This window comes from Myodes glareolus, chromosome 27, assembly GCF_982192425.1.
Source record: "Myodes glareolus chromosome 27, mMyoGla1.1, whole genome shotgun sequence".
In the NCBI taxonomy this organism is placed as follows: Eukaryota; Metazoa; Chordata; class Mammalia; order Rodentia; family Cricetidae; genus Myodes; species Myodes glareolus.
In genome coordinates, this window is record NC_142052.1 from 31,895,566 (window position 1) to 31,904,054 (window position 8,489).

The following is an 8,489-nucleotide window of genomic DNA, read 5'->3' on the forward strand; positions in this document are numbered from 1 at the left end:
TTGGTTCAACGTTGGTATATGGTACTTATCTAAAAAAATGTCCATTTCTTTTACATTTTCCAACTTTGTGGCTTATAAACATTCGTAGTAAGATCTAATGATTCTCTGAATATCCTCTGTGTCTGTGGTTATGTCTCCCTTTTCATTTCTGATCTTATTAATTTGCATGTTCTCTCCCTGCCATTTGATTAATTTGGATAGGGGTTTGTCAATCTTGTTGATTTTCTCCAAGAACCAGCTTTTTGATTCATTGATTCTTTGGATTGTTTTCTGTGTTTCTATTTTGTTGATTTCAGCCTTCAGTTTGATTATTTTCAGTCTTCTACTCCTCCTGGGTGAATCAGCTTCTTTTTTTTCTAGAGCTTTCAAGTGTTTGGACAAGCAAGCAAGTCCAATGTGTGCTTTCTCCGTTTTCTTTAATTGGGCACTTAGTGCTATGAACTTTCCTCTTAGCACTGCTTTCATAGTGTCCCATAGGTTTGAGTATGTTGTGTCTTTATTTTCATTAAATTCAAGGAAGACTTTCATTTCTTTCTTTATTTCTTCCTTGACCCAGGGGTGATTCAGTAGTTGACTGTTCAACTTCCATGAGTTTGTTGGCTTCTTGGGGGTAGCACTGTTGTTGAATTCTAACTTTAATCCATGGTAGTCTGACAAGACACAGGTGGCTACTAATTTTTTTGTATCTGTGGAAGTTTGCTTTGTTACCCAGTATGTGGTCAATTTTCGAGAAGGTTCCATGAGCTGCAGAGAAGAAGGTATATTCTTTCCTATTTGGTTGGAATGTTCTATAGATGTCTGTTAAGTCCATTTGATTCAATACCTCCAATAATTCTCTTATTTCTCTGTTAGGTTTCTGTCTGATTGACCTGTCCATTGGTGAGAGAGGAGTGTTGAAGTCTCCTACTATTAGTCTCTGTGGTTTGATGACTGCCTTGAGTTCTAGAAGTGTTTCTTTTACATAAGTAAGAGGCTTTATATTAGGGGCATAGATATTCAGGATTGAGACTTCCTCCTGATGAGTTGTTCCTGTTATGAGTATAAAATGTCCAAATCCATCTCTTCTGATTGATTTTAGTTTGAAGTCAATTTTGTTGGAAATTAGAAAGGCCACACCTGCTTGTTTTTTAGGTCCATTTGCTTGAAATACCTTTTCCCAACCCTTTACTCTGAGTAGATGTCTGTCTTTGTGGTGGAGTTGTGTTTCTTATAAACAGCAGAATGTTGGATCCTGTTTTCGTATCCAATCTCTTAGTCTGTGCCTTTTTATAGGTGAATTGAGTCCATTAATATTAAGTGATATTAATGACCAGTGGTTGTTGACTCCGGTTATTATTATTTTTTGTTTGTTTGTTTAATAGAGTTTGTATATGTCCCTTCTTTGAGTTAAGCTCGTGCAGGGTTGCTAGATGTCTGAGTTATTATAGGCAGTGTTGGCAATGTTGGATTCCTTGGGTTGCGATTTTCCTTCTATTACTTTCTGTAAGGCTGGGTTTGTGGCTACGAATTGTTTAAATTTGTTCTTATCCTGGAATATTTTGTTTTCTCCATTGATAGTGAATGATAGCTTGGCTGGGTATAGTAGTCTGGGTTTGCATCCATGGTCTCTTAGTTTCTGCAGTACCTCTATCCAGGACCTTCTGGCTTTCATGGTTTCCATAGAGAAGTCCAGTGTAAGTCTGATAGGTTTACCTTTATAAGTTACTTGACCTTTTTCCTTTGCAGCTCTTAATATTCTTTCTTTAATCTGTATGTTTTGTGTTTTGATTATTATATGGCGAGGGGATTTTTTTTTTGATCAAGTCTATTCGGTGTTCTGTATGCTTCTTGAACTTTCATAGGAATATCATTCTTTAGGTTGGGAAAGTTTTCTTCTATAATTTTGTTGAATATATTTTCTGGGCCTTTGATCTGCAATTCTTCTCCTTCTTCAATCCCTATTATTCTTAGATTTGGTTTTTTAATTGTGTCCCAGATTTCTTGAATGTTTTGTGATGAGAATTTGTTGGATTTGCTGTTTTCTTTGATCAGAGTATTTATTTTCTCTATAGTATCTTCAGACTCTGAGATTCATTCTTCCATCTCTTGTATCCTATTGGTTATGCTTGATTCTGTAGTCTCTGTTTGTTTACCTAGATTTTCCATATCCAGCCGGCCCTCGTTTTGTGTTTTCTTCATTGCCTCCATTTCAGTTTTCAATTCTTGAACTGTTCCCATTACCTGTTTGATTGTTTTTTCTTGGTTTCCCAGTGTATCATTCATGGATTTACTCATTTCTTCGAACTTTTTGTTATACTTCTCATCCATTTTTTTACTCATTTCTTCAACCTTTTTATTGTACTTCTCATCCAGTTCTTTAAGAGAGTTATTCATATCCTGTTTAAGGGACTCTATTGCTTTCATAATGGCACTTTTTTCCACTTCTTCTGAATTAAGAGGTTCAAGTCCTTCTATTGTAGGATCGTTGGGATCTGGTGTTTTCATGTTGTTTTTTAGATTGTTGGAGGAGTTCTTGCCTTGGCGTCTGCCCATCTCTTCCTTCAAATGCTCTCTATTGGATCATCTGGTACCGGGTTAGGTTCCCTTGAAGGGCAGGGACTTCACTGACAGAAGGCCTACCTTTCCTCAGGCAGTCTATTGAAACACAGGCACTCCCTCCTGCCGGGTTGCACTCACAGCCCAGGCCCAGTGTGCAAGGGAGCTGCTCTGGGGAGATCTTGTGGCCCCAGGGGGAAGGGGGAAGAGAGGAAGGTGTACCTGGATAAAGGCTGGGATGGGATTCAGGAGAACTCAGCAGGGTGGAGCCACTACTGCAGGGTGACCAGAAAGTCGAGGGGGTCAGGGAAAGTCTGAATTCCTCCTTGCAGAAGCCCCCTGGCCAGGAGCAAACTCACCCCTCCTCCAATGGATGTCTGCTAGAAGTTCACTGCTTCTTGCTGGCCAGGAATGTGGCTGAGCTGACACAGGGCCCGCCTGTCCTCAGGCAGGCTATCAAAGCACAGGAACTGCCCCTGCCGGGCTGTGCCCACAGCCCAGGCCCAGTGTGCAAGGGAGCTGCTCTGGGGAGATCTTGTGGCCCCAGGGGGAAGGGGGAAGAGAGGAAGGTGTCTTGCTGAAGTTTTTAAATGCATTTTTTTCTGTTTTTGAGCATGAACCAATAGTGACTGGGTTCAGAATGTACTTGAATGAACTAACAACCTCTCAGAAAAGATCATGTATTTGAACAAGTTTCTCTTCTTAGTGGTATTCTTTCAATTTCCTGTGAATCTTTGGTAGGAGAAGCCTTGCTAGATAAAATTCCTCATTGTATGTGATCAGTTTCAATCCTTCAAGTAATTTCCTGTAATTTATATCCCCTGTGTTGTGCTTGACATTAATCAGCCAACTTGCTACTTATACTGAAATGCTTTTTCCTTCACTATAGGTTTGTTCTCTAAATCACATAAGATGTAGCAGAAACAGTTGCTATTTAGTGCTAAGGGGTTTGGTAACCTGCTGTATTAATTGTTTTGTGGGCTTATCTAAGTAGTCCTTGCTGTGTGGCTCCAAATTCCTCAAGGAAGTGGGAGACATCATTTCTGTCTCTATTTGCTTTTATGTTGTTGTATGATGTCCCTGGAATGTAGCATTTTTTCATGTCAAGTATAAGCTGCTGTGCTTTGCTTCATGCTTATCTTGAATTTAAAAATTTGACAGAGGGTGTCACTCTGATTTCCAGGGTGCCATGTATTCATGACATTAATATTGCTTGAGTATTCTGAGTCATTAATTGCAGTTGCATGAAATTCTTCCTGCTTGTTAGGCTTGCTTAGATTTTTTAAAATGAGTATGACTATTTTATATGTCTGCATGGATGTGCGCCAAATGGGTACCTGGTCATCAGAGTGATCAAAGGGTCTCATAAATCCTGACCATGGAAAAATGGAAAGTTGTGATACCATGTAAGTACTGGCAAATGTGTTCACCTCCATGCAATACTAGCAAGAGTTCTGTATTATTCTTCCCTCTCTCTAGCTATGTGTTGGTTATTCATGACCAACGTTTATATTTCTATTGTTTTCATCTGTTCATCTGTAACTTTTTTTAAACAGACAGTTCTTTTTTCTACAGAATATTCCTGGTATTGCAGTTTATATTAGAGGACTTTAGGGATCTGGAAGATGAATACAGACCTGGAGTGAGAACAACCGTTTGTAGGAACTTCAGCAAAAACCTTTCAGTTTTTCTGTCCCATTGTTTGTTACATTGAGATTTGCAATGGAGACAGGGTCTTAATGTGTACAGCCACCTCTCCTGGACCTGATTGCATAGACTTGACTGACATTCAACTCAGAGACAAATATACCCACCTCTGTTTTGTGAGTGTTGTGGTTAAAGGCACAATACATCAATACACACAGCTTGTTCATCTTTTTTTCCTTTCTCAGTCAGTCATTTTTCAGACACTTTTCTCATGCACACTATGTATTGTTGATCTTTTTCCTTGTCTCTCCCTGTTAACAGACATTGCTCTTAGGAGGCAAAATCGCATTCAAAGTGTAGAGGAATGACAGAATTTACTCTCCTTTTCCATTTTCTTCTAAAGTGACTACCTATGTCATGGAATAAGAATGAGGGACACCAGAATCATACAACTATACTGTCAAAGAAGAATGCATTTCCAATGCATGCTTACATTGTACAAATGTATGGTATATTTTAGAAGGCAGTGACCTATGATGATGTCCTTATCAACTTCACTCAGGAAGAGCGGGATTTGCTGAATCCTTCCCAGAAGAATCTCTACAAAGATGTGATGCTGGAGACCTACAGGAACTATAGTTAAAAATGAATTTACTTCATATTTAAAAATAGGGAGACAACTTTTTTTTGGTTTATGATGTTGTTCTGTAATTTGATTTAGAAAGAAGAATGAAGTGAATAATGCGGTCATAGTTCTTATGTTCACTTCAGATAATAAGCTAAATGTTGCATAATGTTAAATAATATAACATACATATTCTGGTCCTGTATTTTAGGATGCATTTGGGAAGACCATAACACTGAAGAACATTGGCAAGGTTCTAGAAGGCATGCAAGGTAATTTTCTTGTGCAAGTTGATAACAGTGTGCCTCTGATGAGTTTCTAATGTGTCCTGGAACATTAGTGAAAAGCAACAGTGTAAATAAGCACAGCTTTAAGTGCATTGATGGTTATTAAATTCTCACAAATCCATATACCTAAATTCCATGTATATGAATTGCATTTTCAAGACAGTCACTTAAGAAAAAGTCAAGGAAGCAATGCCTAAACAGATATTACCATTTGAGTTATAGCACCATGACAGCTATATTATAGATCTGCCAATCATTTATTTCTTGCTTCTCATGATGCAAAATGTATACACATTTCAGTGATGATAGGTATATCTGCAAAACTTTCTCCTAAATCAACAGCCCATGGAAAATCTTATATTATTCATATACTTTTTGGGATTGTGCTAAGTTTAGTTAAAGCAGCATTAGAGTCAAGGGTCAAGGGGCAGTTGTTGTGGAGAAACCTTAATATCTATACCTCAATTCTGCGAGGAACAGCAAGTCAAATCATGAGAATTCAATGTGGAAATATTTCATTCACAGTTATTCCTTACTATATGTATCATGTGACTCTTGATGCAAGCATATGAGCAAAGGGATATGGAAAGATTTCACACACCTCTTATTTATGAACAATTAGAAGATAACCAGTAGTTCCCATGTAGAGTATACTTGCTGAATTTGATTCAAGAATACAAGTAACTGGTTTTCTACCATCACAATTAATACATCAAAAAACTCACATTACAAAAAATCCCCATGATTTGTGCAAATTCATCTGTGTCTCTTAGTTCACTTAGCAAGTGTAATATGATTCACAGTATAGTATAATTTATCAATGCAGTAAAAATGGTAAAGCTCTCAGTGTATCCAGTTCTCTTCAAAATTGTGCAAAATGTCATATAAAAATGTTTCTGTAAAGGTGAAAAGGTAAACCATGAAACAAAGAGATTTACAATCACACATATTTTTCCAGATGCAAAATGACCCCTAATGAAAGAATGAAACATTATTTTAAACAAAGTTATAAAATCTTAATAATTGATTTCTCTTTACAATTGGAACAAATTATGAAATTAATTCATATAGATATGACATTCAACTGTGTATTGAATATGGTAAATCTTTTACATGTGCCAATTATCCTTGCAGGATTGAAAGAAATCTAACTGGAGAGAAACATTCAGTATATATTCACTCTGCAAAAGCCTGGTCTTATGACACTCACCTTCTTAGGAATGGATATGCACATTTTGGAGAACAACAATATGAAATTAAGCAATGGGGAAAAGTCTTTGCTTATCACAGTGATCTTCAAATGCCTAAAAGAAAACACAGTGGACAGAAACCCTGTGAATACAGTCAAGGTGATAAAGACATTTTTCTTTATGAGACTCATCAAATTTATAAAAGAACACATATTGGAGGGATACTGTATGAATATAATCTTTGTGGTAGAGTCTTTGCTGATCACAGTAGTCTATGAAACCACAAAAGAACACTTGCTGGAGAGAAAACCTATGAATGTAATCAGTGTGGTCTTTGCCAGGCACAGTTATCTTCAAAGACATAAAAGATCACATACTGGAGAGAAACCCTATGAATGTAATCAGTGTGGTAAGGCCTTTGCCCAACATATTCATCTTCAAAATCATAAAAGAACACATACTGGAGAGAAACCCTGTCAATGTAACTAGTGTGGTAAGGTCTTTTTCAGGCACAGTTATCTTCAAAGACATTAAAGATCACATACTGGAGAGAAACCCTATGAATGTCATCAGTGTGGTAAGGCATTTGTTTGAAAAAGTAGTCTTCAAAAGCATAAAAGAACACATACTGGTGAGAAGCCCTATTAATGTAATCAGTGTGGTAAGGCCTTTGCCCAACATAGTCATCTTCAAAATCATAAAAGAACACATACTGTATTACATAGGGTTCTATGAATGTAATCAGTGTGGTAAGACCTTTGCATATCACAATAGTCTTAAAAGGCATAAAAGAACACTTGCTTGAGAGGACCAGTATGAATAAAATTAGTGTGGTAAAGTCTTTTCATATCTTATTCATCTCCAAATGCATTAAAGAATTCATACTGTAGAGAAACTCGTGAATGTAATCTGTGTGCTAGATTCTTTGTCTCAATAATCTCCAAATACATAAAATAAACCATCTTGGAGAGAAACTGCATATATTTAATAAGTGTAGTCTTCAAAAACATGTGAAAAGTCATACTGTAGTGAAACTCTTAAATGAATTCAGTGTGGTAACATTTTATACAGGAGTAAAACATTTTGTGTGCAATCAATTTGATAAAGGTTTTCCATAATACAGAATTCTTTGGGTACCTGAAGGAGATACTGAGAGCTTCTTATTTTGAATTATTTTTTTTAAGATCTTAAGCCATCACCCTTATAGTCAATTAATCAAAAGTATTTATTCTGTAGAAAAAAATTATAGTGTAAACAATCCATTCAAGAATTATGATACCTGCTTTTATTTTGTTTGCACTAGCAAACTAATGGACAAACCTAATTTAAGAATTTATGAAGTCCTATGAGTAAGAGAGAGAGCAAATCAATGAATCACAACCTGTTCCTCAAATGAGATCCAAAGGAATACACCTTGTCCCTGAATCCAGAACTAGTGAACAAAACAACATAGCCCTAAAAACAGAGACAAAAGGTTATAAAATGCCAGTGATAGAAACCCACTTTGGTTCTCAAACAAGAGCCCAAGGAAAAAACTCTACCATTGTATCTGTGAGCACAAAATCAACCAATCCCTGAGCACAAAAGCCACTCTATCTCTGATCATGTTCAAGCTCAGGGATTGAAATCCAACCGGTTCCCACCTTCAAAATCTCCTTAGAAGTACTCTAGCATTATAAAGTCCTATATAAGCTGTATGGTCATTGAGTAGGCCTCTGCCCCTTTCCAGCCTTGCACATGATGTCACAATCCTGGATTCTTCCCTACCAAATAAATCTCTTGACTGAGATTTTTGAAGACCTTCTTTCACTGGAGTGGATCACAAAATCCCTAGTGGAGTTGAAACAAGATACAATTGATACCTCTGCTCAGATACTCAGCCAAAAAGAGCACAGAAGCAATGGACGCCTCTTATGGGATCGTCACTTAGGAGAGTGGAGCAAATGTATGGAATAAGTAATAAAGGTGTAAATATTTATGGATGTATACTGGATGTGTATTTTCATTTATCTGCTATAGATATTATAAAGTAGGCTAATCAGCAATCAGTTGTGTATATCATACCATAGCTTGACGTTCTATAGGGATCAAGGTTAAGTTTCTAGCCTTGCACAAAACAGTCCTTTTCACTGAGCCATATGACTGTAATTAAAGTAATATTACATGAGTAAATTATTGTCTTCTGATGTGAGAGTTCCCTTTGTA

The 8,489-nt window shown here is 36.9% G+C and overlaps 1 protein-coding gene across 2 annotated transcripts in view; it reads right to left on the reverse strand.

Annotated features, from left to right (window-relative positions):
- LOC148117681 (zinc finger protein 431-like) overlaps positions 1-6,751 on the reverse strand; it is a 65,427-nt gene extending 58,676 nt beyond the window's left edge. For both annotated transcript variants that reach the window (XR_015736846.1, XM_087902351.1), the window contains exon 1: positions 6,305-6,751. The gene's annotated coding sequence lies outside the window, so the exon portion shown is untranslated. The remainder of the gene's footprint in view (positions 1-6,304) is intronic.
- Positions 6,752-8,489: the final 1,738 nt, after the last annotated feature.